The sequence below is a fragment of the Numida meleagris genome, chromosome 2 (assembly GCF_002078875.1).
Source record: "Numida meleagris isolate 19003 breed g44 Domestic line chromosome 2, NumMel1.0, whole genome shotgun sequence".
Lineage (NCBI taxonomy): Eukaryota > Metazoa > Chordata > Aves > Galliformes > Numididae > Numida > Numida meleagris.
In genome coordinates this window covers 139,112,894-139,121,840 of record NC_034410.1, presented here as the reverse complement: position 1 = coordinate 139,121,840, position 8,947 = coordinate 139,112,894, and the positions used below count along the sequence as shown (strand labels likewise).

At 42.8% G+C, this 8,947-nt stretch overlaps 1 protein-coding gene across 2 annotated transcripts in view; it reads left to right on the top strand.

Moving 5' to 3' along the window:
- ASAP1 (ArfGAP with SH3 domain, ankyrin repeat and PH domain 1) overlaps nt 4,671-8,947 on the top strand; it is a 141,443-nt gene continuing 137,166 nt past the window's right edge. The window contains exon 1 of one of the 2 annotated variants that reach the window (XM_021386536.1): nt 4,671-4,973. The gene's annotated coding sequence lies outside the window, so the exon portion shown is untranslated. The remainder of the gene's footprint in view (nt 4,974-8,947) is intronic. The other variant, XM_021386533.1, reaches the window with a different exon arrangement.

Here is an 8,947-nt window from a genome sequence, read left to right as displayed (position 1 = left end):
ACAGGTTTCCCAGAGAGGCAATGGATGCCCCAGCCCTGGAGACATTCAAGGTCAGGCTGGGCAACCTGCCCCTGCGCAACCTGCACTAGCTGTAAGTTTCCCTGTTCATTGCAGGGGCATTGCAATAGATGGCCTTTAAGGGTCCCTTCCAACTCTAAGGATTCTGTGATTCTATGACTCTATAAATTTCCTGCCAGAAATCAATGACAACATACTGAGGAGACATCTTTTTCACCAGTTTTTAGAAAGGAAGCTGAGGAAAACATTGGTGGCAAAGTGAGAGCAACTCAAGCCTGATGACATCCTTGTGACATCCAATATATCCTAATGTGGCCCTTTCAGCACAGTTGCCAGCCTGGAGACCTGTAATTTTTGGCTCAAAAATTCAGATATCAGCATTTTACTCGTACAGCAGCATTTAATTGTATATGTGGTGTATAATTCAACTAGTATCTCAATATTATCTGGAATTTCCACATACAGCAAATGATGGAACCGGCAGCTATGCTCACACCATGAGAATATCTTTATGAGAAAGCTGTTTTCCTTAGTACCTTTTATTGATTATACTCTATTTTGAGCAGAACTGATTAAAAAGAGGTGCAGGTTTTTGTGAATTCGGCTTCAGTTCCCCCTTTGTCACTTTGGAAAAACATAAGCAGGGGAGAAGAGGCAGACTGTGACAAAATTCCCCCTTTTTTGTCATTCCACCAAAGAAAGAAGAATTAAAAGGAGAGGGAAGGAAAATAAATGCTTTGGTACTTCTTTTGCCTATGAAAAATAAAACTATTAAAACATAAAAACAGTTGAAAATGAAGTGCACAGTCCTTGTGCACTGGTGCAGCCTGCAGTAACCACCATGGGTCAAGTGCTTCTTGTCAAGGCAGTTTCTAATTCCAGAACCTTCTCATAACATCAAGAGGTGTTATTTGCTTAATAAATGTGCAAACATGTTGTTAAACCTGTTAGAACAGAGCTTCTGCTATATTTCACTGAATGAACAGTGGGGAAAACAGCAATGTCTGTTGTTTAATGTAAGAGCACGTGGCTTGCTGCTGGCTGAAGGGGCTTGGTGCCTCAGCGGGTGTGGGACTGCCAGCAGGGATGCAGATCTCAGGAGCAAACCTCCTTGGCTGCTTCTTTAGGAAGGAGCGAACCGTAATGAAATTGGCAGGAATCTCCAAGAAAACGTGTTCAAATTGAACGTCAGCTCAACTGAACAGCCAGAAGTCTCTAAACCAGTTACTGAAGTTTTGTGAGAAAAATAGTGTTTATAGCTTAAGGGAAGCTGTGTCAGTATTAGTGAAATCCTTTTGGTTAGCGTTTTTTAACAGTTTGTTCTAATGTTTGCTAAGGCAGGTGTATGTTGTTGTAAATACAGATAGCGTGTGAAGGTGGAAGTTGGTAGAAGTGCGCTGCAATGTTTCTCTGGCATCCAGTTTCTGGTAGCCATCAAAAGATGTGGTGCTGCTGAGTGCACAGGGAAAGTCCCCACTCAAAAGGGAAAGTCACTTAGTTTCATGCAAATATATGAAGTCATTTTTTCAAGGGTACAAAGCCTGTGCATGATGGAAGGGTGAAGAATGACAAAGCTGAGAACAACGCTTTTTTTCTCCAAATGTTTTCATTGTTTTGCTGAAGTCTTCTCCAAATCCAATTAGTAAGGTGGTGGAAGTTAAAGAACTGATCTTTGTTCCCAATCTATATTGAAGAAATTTCCCAACTCTTTATAATGATAAGATTTGTGATGGAAATATGACAAATAACAGAGTTTGGGGCCTCGCAGGTTAATGATAACTCATCCACAAGCATTTTGCTCACAATCTCAATTATAATTTCCTGTGCTCTGTCTTTCACATACATCGCTAAACCCTTTTAATCATTAATGAACTGATTTGTCTTAATTCAGTAGCTTTAGAGTTCTTTGTTGAAAAAAATGAGAATTTCATTCTCAGCTGTTGCCTATACAGAAAGTTATATCCCGGGGATACGCAGACAGTGAGCTGTGGGAGGGTGAGGCTTTTTCCAGTTTAGGAGCAAGCATCTCCACATCTGCACTGGGTAAGGCCACTGCCTTTTTTCCCAGGTGACAGTGGAGATTCTGCAGCTGCTGTGCCCTCTCAGGAATCCTCATCCACTTTTTTACCTTCGATAACTGCTGGCCTGAGTTTGAAGTTTTCTCTCTACTCTGTTTCTGCCAAGTATTTCTGTATGGTTTGTTTTGGGTTTCTCTTTTATTAGCTTTGCTGTTCTACCTACCACACTGTCCCTTTTCTCCTTTTCACTAAGGGACAATAATATCTTTCTACAGAGCTTTTTAAGAGACATTTCTCATCAAATTACTTTTCACAGTAAGCACAACCTTTTGTCAACATTTTTGGTTGTTTTTTTTTATTAGAGAAACAGAAAAGTGTAACTGCTTTTTGTGGTTCTGCATGAAAGTTGTTGGAACTTTTTAATAAATTGATAGCTGCCCATTGAACATAACAAAGAATTTTTTCCCCACTTTGCAATTTTTCAAGACAAAAACCAGTTTTGCAGCAAGCACTTGCTCTTCTTCTCACAGCCCATTGAAGGTAGCTGGAGGATGCTGGGCTTTTAATAATTGCTTTATCCCTCTCACCTTGACCTAACTGTGTCCTGGCAGGGAATGTTTGCCTACCTTTAACTGATTTACAGCAGATGTTAGTGGTAATAAATTATATCCCACTTCCCTCAGCTCTTTTTTTTTTCCTAGAGCTGCTTGAATGTTTTCAAATGAAAAGTCTCTTCAACTTAAAAAGGCAGTCTCTTAAAATGTGTATTTTGAAGGTTTATAACTATTTTCTCCCTTTTTCCAGTTAAACCTAAAACAAAGGCAGCACTTTATTTTTTTTCTCTGTTTTTATTTTCCTTTTGCTACTGGAAAGAGTGGCAATAAAAGGAGAATACAATAGGAAAGGTGAAAAGAAGTGACAACAGAAGAACTTCTGTGGAAATAAGTGAATAACTGGAACAGCTCACTGGCAAAATCTACGGAAAAAAAAGAGAAGAAAAAAAAAACCCTGAGATTTTAATTTTTCCTTGTTTTTCCAGCAATTCCCTCCTGACATCATCAAGCAACCATTTGGTACTTGTTCCATGTAGCACGTGCTAGGCAAGGGGAATGACTTCATGCCTCCAAAGCAAAGCCTTTGTTCTACCACCACACGCACAGACACTGCTGCCTGCGCTTCAACCATGTTTGCAGAGGCTGACCTCCATCAGCAGCCTCACACATCCTAGTAAATAGGTCTAGGAATTAGAGGATCTGACCTGTAAGTTGTGTCCCAACTCAGAACTAGGCTGGAGACCAGAGGAGACTTCCAGAGGCAGAGATGCCTCATTCCATCCCAGTTTCACTGCCAGGCTCCCCACAGTTCTCACCTGGCCCATACAACCTATCTCAGCAGAGCAGGTGTGATTTCCAAACCTGGCCACTTTCAGGGAACGCCATAACCAATGCCTGTGGAATCCTCATCCTGCAAACACCCAGTGGCTTTGTTTTGGGATTTGAAATCCCTATGGAGTTCAGTGGGTCAGATCTCATGTAAACTTGATTTTCTGAATTACATTTGTGGGAAGGAGGGGTCAGTTCTACACTTGTCTATCCTCAGGTCACTGGTCTGCCCAGGGAGGCGTTCAAGAAATGTGGAGATTTGGCAGTGAGAGACACAGGTTAGGGGGCATGGTGGGGATGGGTTGGACTAGTGGTATTAGTGGTATTTTCCAACCTTAATTATTCTATGATTCTATTTTGATAGGAAGTACTATTGCTTTCCTTTATTGCTGTAGCTGACAAAGAGTTTTACATTTATAGTTTAACCAAGGTAGATTATGTAAATAAATAAAGAGACTTGAAGAAAAAACAACGAAAGTGATGTTCTTGATGTTATGGAGTGAACCAGAAGACACAAAGAGCCAAATCCATAACCCAGAAACAAGCAACGTTCCATCTTAATTTTCCTAAGGACTGCAGAGCTCGATCCTAAATTCCTTGACAACACAAGAGTTTTCAAACTCCCCTCCTTTAAGACCTCCCTAATTTCAGGGGTGCTCTTCCTTCCCCTGCTTCACCAGCCCTACAGTAAATCATCACTGGGACCCTGCAGTGTCCCACAGACAGGCACGTCAATTACAGCCATCGTTACAGCCAAAGAGAGGGGGAGAGAGAGGAGGGTAAAATAAAACTGGTGCAGGAGTCCCAGGTTGACAGCACACAAACACGCGTGTGCACCCTGAGTGCAACATCACCGCCAGAGGAGAAAACCCTACCTAAAAATCACTACCTAGGAAGAAAGAGAGGAAACTATCCCCACCAGGATGTGAGGCTGGAGGCAGTGAGTGGAGGGCTGGGAGCCCCCGGGGTAGCTCAGTGTTTCCAGGCACTGCAGCCAGGACTGCAGCCCGCCACGGGCAGCCGAAGGGTTAACTGGAGAGGCAGCACGTTAGCTGTATCTGTGGAGATTATGGCGTGTTTATCCAGTGTTCAGATTTCCTGTCTGAGTGTTTGGATTTCCTGAAATCCCTGCTATCGGCCCAAGTGCTGTCCACTGAGCAGACCTTTCTCTCTCTTTTTTTCTTTTTTAGAAAAAAAAAACTTCCATTTTTTTTTTTTTCACTTTGCTCACATGGTTGGCTTTCCTTCCTGCTCTCTTTCCAGTTGTAGTGCCTGTGTCTGCTCACCGGTCAGGACATTTATGGATGCAGAGCAACACCCTTAGCCTGCAGAACTCTGGGCTCACCGTGCATTGGATTTCCTCTCTGCTTCTTTGTCGTTTTTACTTTTGACTTTTATTTTATTTCATCTTTTTTCTTTTTGGTGGAAATAAAACTTGAAGAAACATGGTCTTTTCCAGCTAACCATGGGAGAATATTTTTTATTCTGAGATGGAATAATGGCCTTAGGTCTGAGGAGCACATCTGGCATGGGAATTCAGCCCGCACACGTCCCGGTGAGTCGCAGGGCATGGGCTGGGAGGGTGCTGGGTGCCGTGCAGGACAAAGGCTGAGCGGGGCTGCAGAGCTGAAAAAAGCAGATGGGTGAAGGGAAGGGAAAACTTTTTTTTCCGAAGGGAAAACTTTTTCAAAAGGAATCACTGAAGTTTTCCTTCCTAAAAACACACCTTGCATTCCAGCCTAGATAACATCCAGGTAAGCTTTACGTATCAGGCCAGATTCTACAAGTCCTTACCCATGTAAGTAACTTCTACTCACATAGAAAGCCTCAGTGACTTTAAGAAGAGCTCTGTAAGAGCTTGTCTTGCAGCATTAGGGCCACCTCTAGTAAATTGCAACGTCTCAACCTCTATAAAAGTAATCTTAAAGAGAATTTTACAAGTGGTATTGTATGCTTCCTTGGTATTTAATGTTTTATTCTTGATCTACTTTTAAATTTTAAGAAAAACTCATGTGCCAACTATTTCTCCTATTGTCTCTTAACTGAGTTTGCAGTAGGACTGGAAGCGTATTTCATGCAGCAGTGTGCTGGGAGGCCAGAAAGGGGCTTTCGCTGTAGGAGGGAAAACGCTGAGTGCTGTGCTGCCCTAACTGGAAAGCTGCATTCATACATCAGGCTTAGCTGAGGTTTTCATTTCATTTTTGGGTGTGAGAGCCCCTGGCAGCATTATTGTTAGCCTGAGGTGTTCTCAGTTAAACCATGGCCATGAGCACAACGCATTGAGTGGTCTCAAAATCAGTGAATCAGCACTGAAAGAAAAAAGAACCTTCTATTAAGACCTCTTCGGAGCAGATTTCATTGCCAGCACCCATGGAAGCATTGTGGCAGTATGATGTGGAAGATAAAGCATTATCACTGATGCAGCTTTTGTTGTGTCCCTTAGCTGGAGGCCATGCTTCCACTTCATATTCCTGAGCTGCTCCTTGGACCTGATCCAGGGATTTGGTTCTCTAATTTTAGGGAAAAAGCTCATTTCAGAAATCGCTTATATACTCAGAAACATCCATAGGGAAAACAGCTTTTATTTTAGTCCTGATTTTCATTAGACTACTGAAAATGTCCTGACCTCCTGCATATAATACTGCATGCCACTCAAGACTTTAATACTTAACTTTTTTGGTTTAATGGGAAAGAATACCTTACTTTTTCATACCAACAAAGGAAAAGAACCATTTTCCAAATTCTTTCCAAAGCCTCCAAATTTGAAGTTTTAAACTTAATAATTGCCTGGTGTGGCAGATTTCTGTACAACCCTTTGAACGTGATCCTGCTGCTCATTTTTTAGGATTTTCTTCAGAATCTGTGGAAGGTTTGTGTGAGATCAGTCTGGCCAAACCCACGTCTTTTTTTGCCTGCAAGCCTTCAGGAATTTAATTATTAACCTGGGGGAATACTGAAACTGATGGTATTTTATGCACTGAGATGTCGGTTCCTGCTGTGTCTATAGGTGGGTACACTCAGTGTAGGGGACTGATCCCCCAGAAATGAGAGGGAGGTCAAGGAACCCTTACCTGCGTTAGACCAGGCCTAGTGCCCTGCCTGCCCAAGGCTGCAACTGAAGAGGCTAGAGCTTGTCTCAAAGCTGGCAGAAGGGTCAGAACATCACTAAACATCAGTGAAGCACAGAAAATAGAGTACTGATGAGGATAGAAGGGGAAATGTAAAAACTTCCATATGTCTTCCCAACACTAGGTTTGAAATGTGGTAGCCTGTCTGATGAGCATAAGCCTTGGGACTGGCTCGGTTGGTTTTTCCCTCCTTTTTGCAGGACAGTCAGAGCTTTCTGGTTTAAGTCAGGTTGGAAATGCTGTGGGAACAGCTTTTCTGGTGGTATTTTGGTATTTCCTCTTCTGCTCACGCCCAGACCAGGAAGTGCAGAAGCACAACCTTCAGCTCATTGTGTGCAGGCTTCTTTTTATAAACGTGAATTCTCTTTCCTCCTCCCCCCCCCCGCCTTTTTTTCCCCTTTCCTAATAGCCCTCACAAAGGTTTAAGGCTTGCTTTGATTTAGACTGTGGGATTTTTTTGTAACTCTTTACATAACTGTACCAAGCATTACATTGTTCCCTAATAAATGAATATCACATTAGTTTGAACCATCTAAATGCAATATTCTCAACTCAGCTCTCCATGCCCACGGGTTCCTCTGCCAGTGCTCCCCAGCAGTTCTTTCTGTGTTTCTGGTGCCATTCACTCCCATACCTTCAGCAGGATGAGGTCTGACTGGACATGAAGACTTCTGTTCAGTTGCCAATAGAGGAATGTGGCAAAAAAGCCACTTTTTGGTAATCAACCACACCATTAAACTTTCTAAGATTAGATATGTCCACTTCCCTCCTTCTTCTTCCGCTTCTGCATCAGTGAGGAGGTTCAGCTGATGCACCTTCCCTCCAAATGTTCAACCCATTCACCATCACAACTGCCGGCCCTTCTGCCTTTCATACTGTTGTTGGCATATGCAGATAAACAATTTTGACAGGAATAGAGTCCTGCAGAGCTAACTTCATGCATGCAGTGATGTTTCTCTGCTCGGAGATAAATGGAACAGAGGAACTAAGCCTCTTTCCCTGAATTTTTTCCTCACATCGTGAGGTTTTAACTCTTTCTTTTCATGTTATTTTCTGGAAAAAAAAAAAAACAAATACAATTTTGTCTCTTACCTGAGCAAGTAGATCACTTTTGGATTGTTTCTTCAAACCTCTTCTAGACACTTTATAGGGTGTTTAATCAGTTTAATCATTATAAATGAAAATAAACTTACTTAATCACAGAATCATAGGATTGTTTGAGTTGGAAGGGACCCTTAAGGGTCACCTAGTTCAATGCCCCTGCAATGAACAGGGACACCTACAGCTAGAGCAGGTTGCTCAGAGCCCCATCCAGCCTCACCTTGAATGTCTCCAGGGCTGGGTCATCGCCTCTCTGAGCAACCTGTGCCAGTGCCTCACCACCCTTTTTGTAAAAAACTTCCTTATATCCAGTCTAAATCTCCCCTCTTTTAGTTTGAAACCATTTCCCCTGTCCTGTCACAGCAAACCCTGCTAAAGAGTCTGTCCCCTTCCTTCTTATAGCCTCCTTTAGATACTGAAAGGCTACTGAGGTGAATCTTAAAGGTACATGATGAAATGATTATCTGTATTTACGTTTGGGTCCACTCTCTTAAGTGCTACGTGAGCAGATGTGCCAATCATATTTGAAAGCTGTCTCCATATGGGTCTTAGTTTGTAACATAATTTATTCAGGGGCTTCACAGTCCTCAAAATATGAAGAAATACAAGCAGAGAGCACTTTCATTAAATAATTCTAGAGTTCAAGAAGACCAAGTAGAGATAATGAAATTGACAAGGATTTTAGAGCCATGGGCTTGTTTGGAGTATTTGTTTTCCTTTTGCCCTTGGCTTTAAGGTTCTCTCTTGGGCTTTGGGGAGCAGCGGTACAGAGGGTAGATGGTGAAGAGGGAAGGACTCTCCAGCTCATTATCCAGGCACTAATTAGCGCAAGGATGGGGAGCAGCAGGGCTCAGCCTGGACTGCATACCATACCAAAGCTCCTCGCTTGGTTCCCCCAAACCACAAAGCCTGGCTGAACCTTCCCTGAGACACAGCGATGTTTTCCCCACATCCTCCCCTATCTCAGTGCTGGAGTTAACGAAACCCATCTGCCTCTGTGAGTCAGCAGAAAAGTATTCGGCTTTTATAAGAGTTAAGGGATATGGGATAGGGCAATGTCAAAGTGCAGAAGTCTTCCCCCAGCTTTGGGTTCACACAGCACGCACGGGGAGAAGGTTGTGTTTTTCAGGATGATTTACACCAAACTGAGGATGCAACCCCCAGTGTTCAGTGCCCGGGCTGTCAAATGAGGCTCTTCTCATCAGCAGGAAATGCAAACGAATGGGAAAACCTCAACAAGCAGCACATACCCCAGTGCAGTGGCTGTAAGCAGCTTGGAGAACTTAGTGAAAAGAGGAAG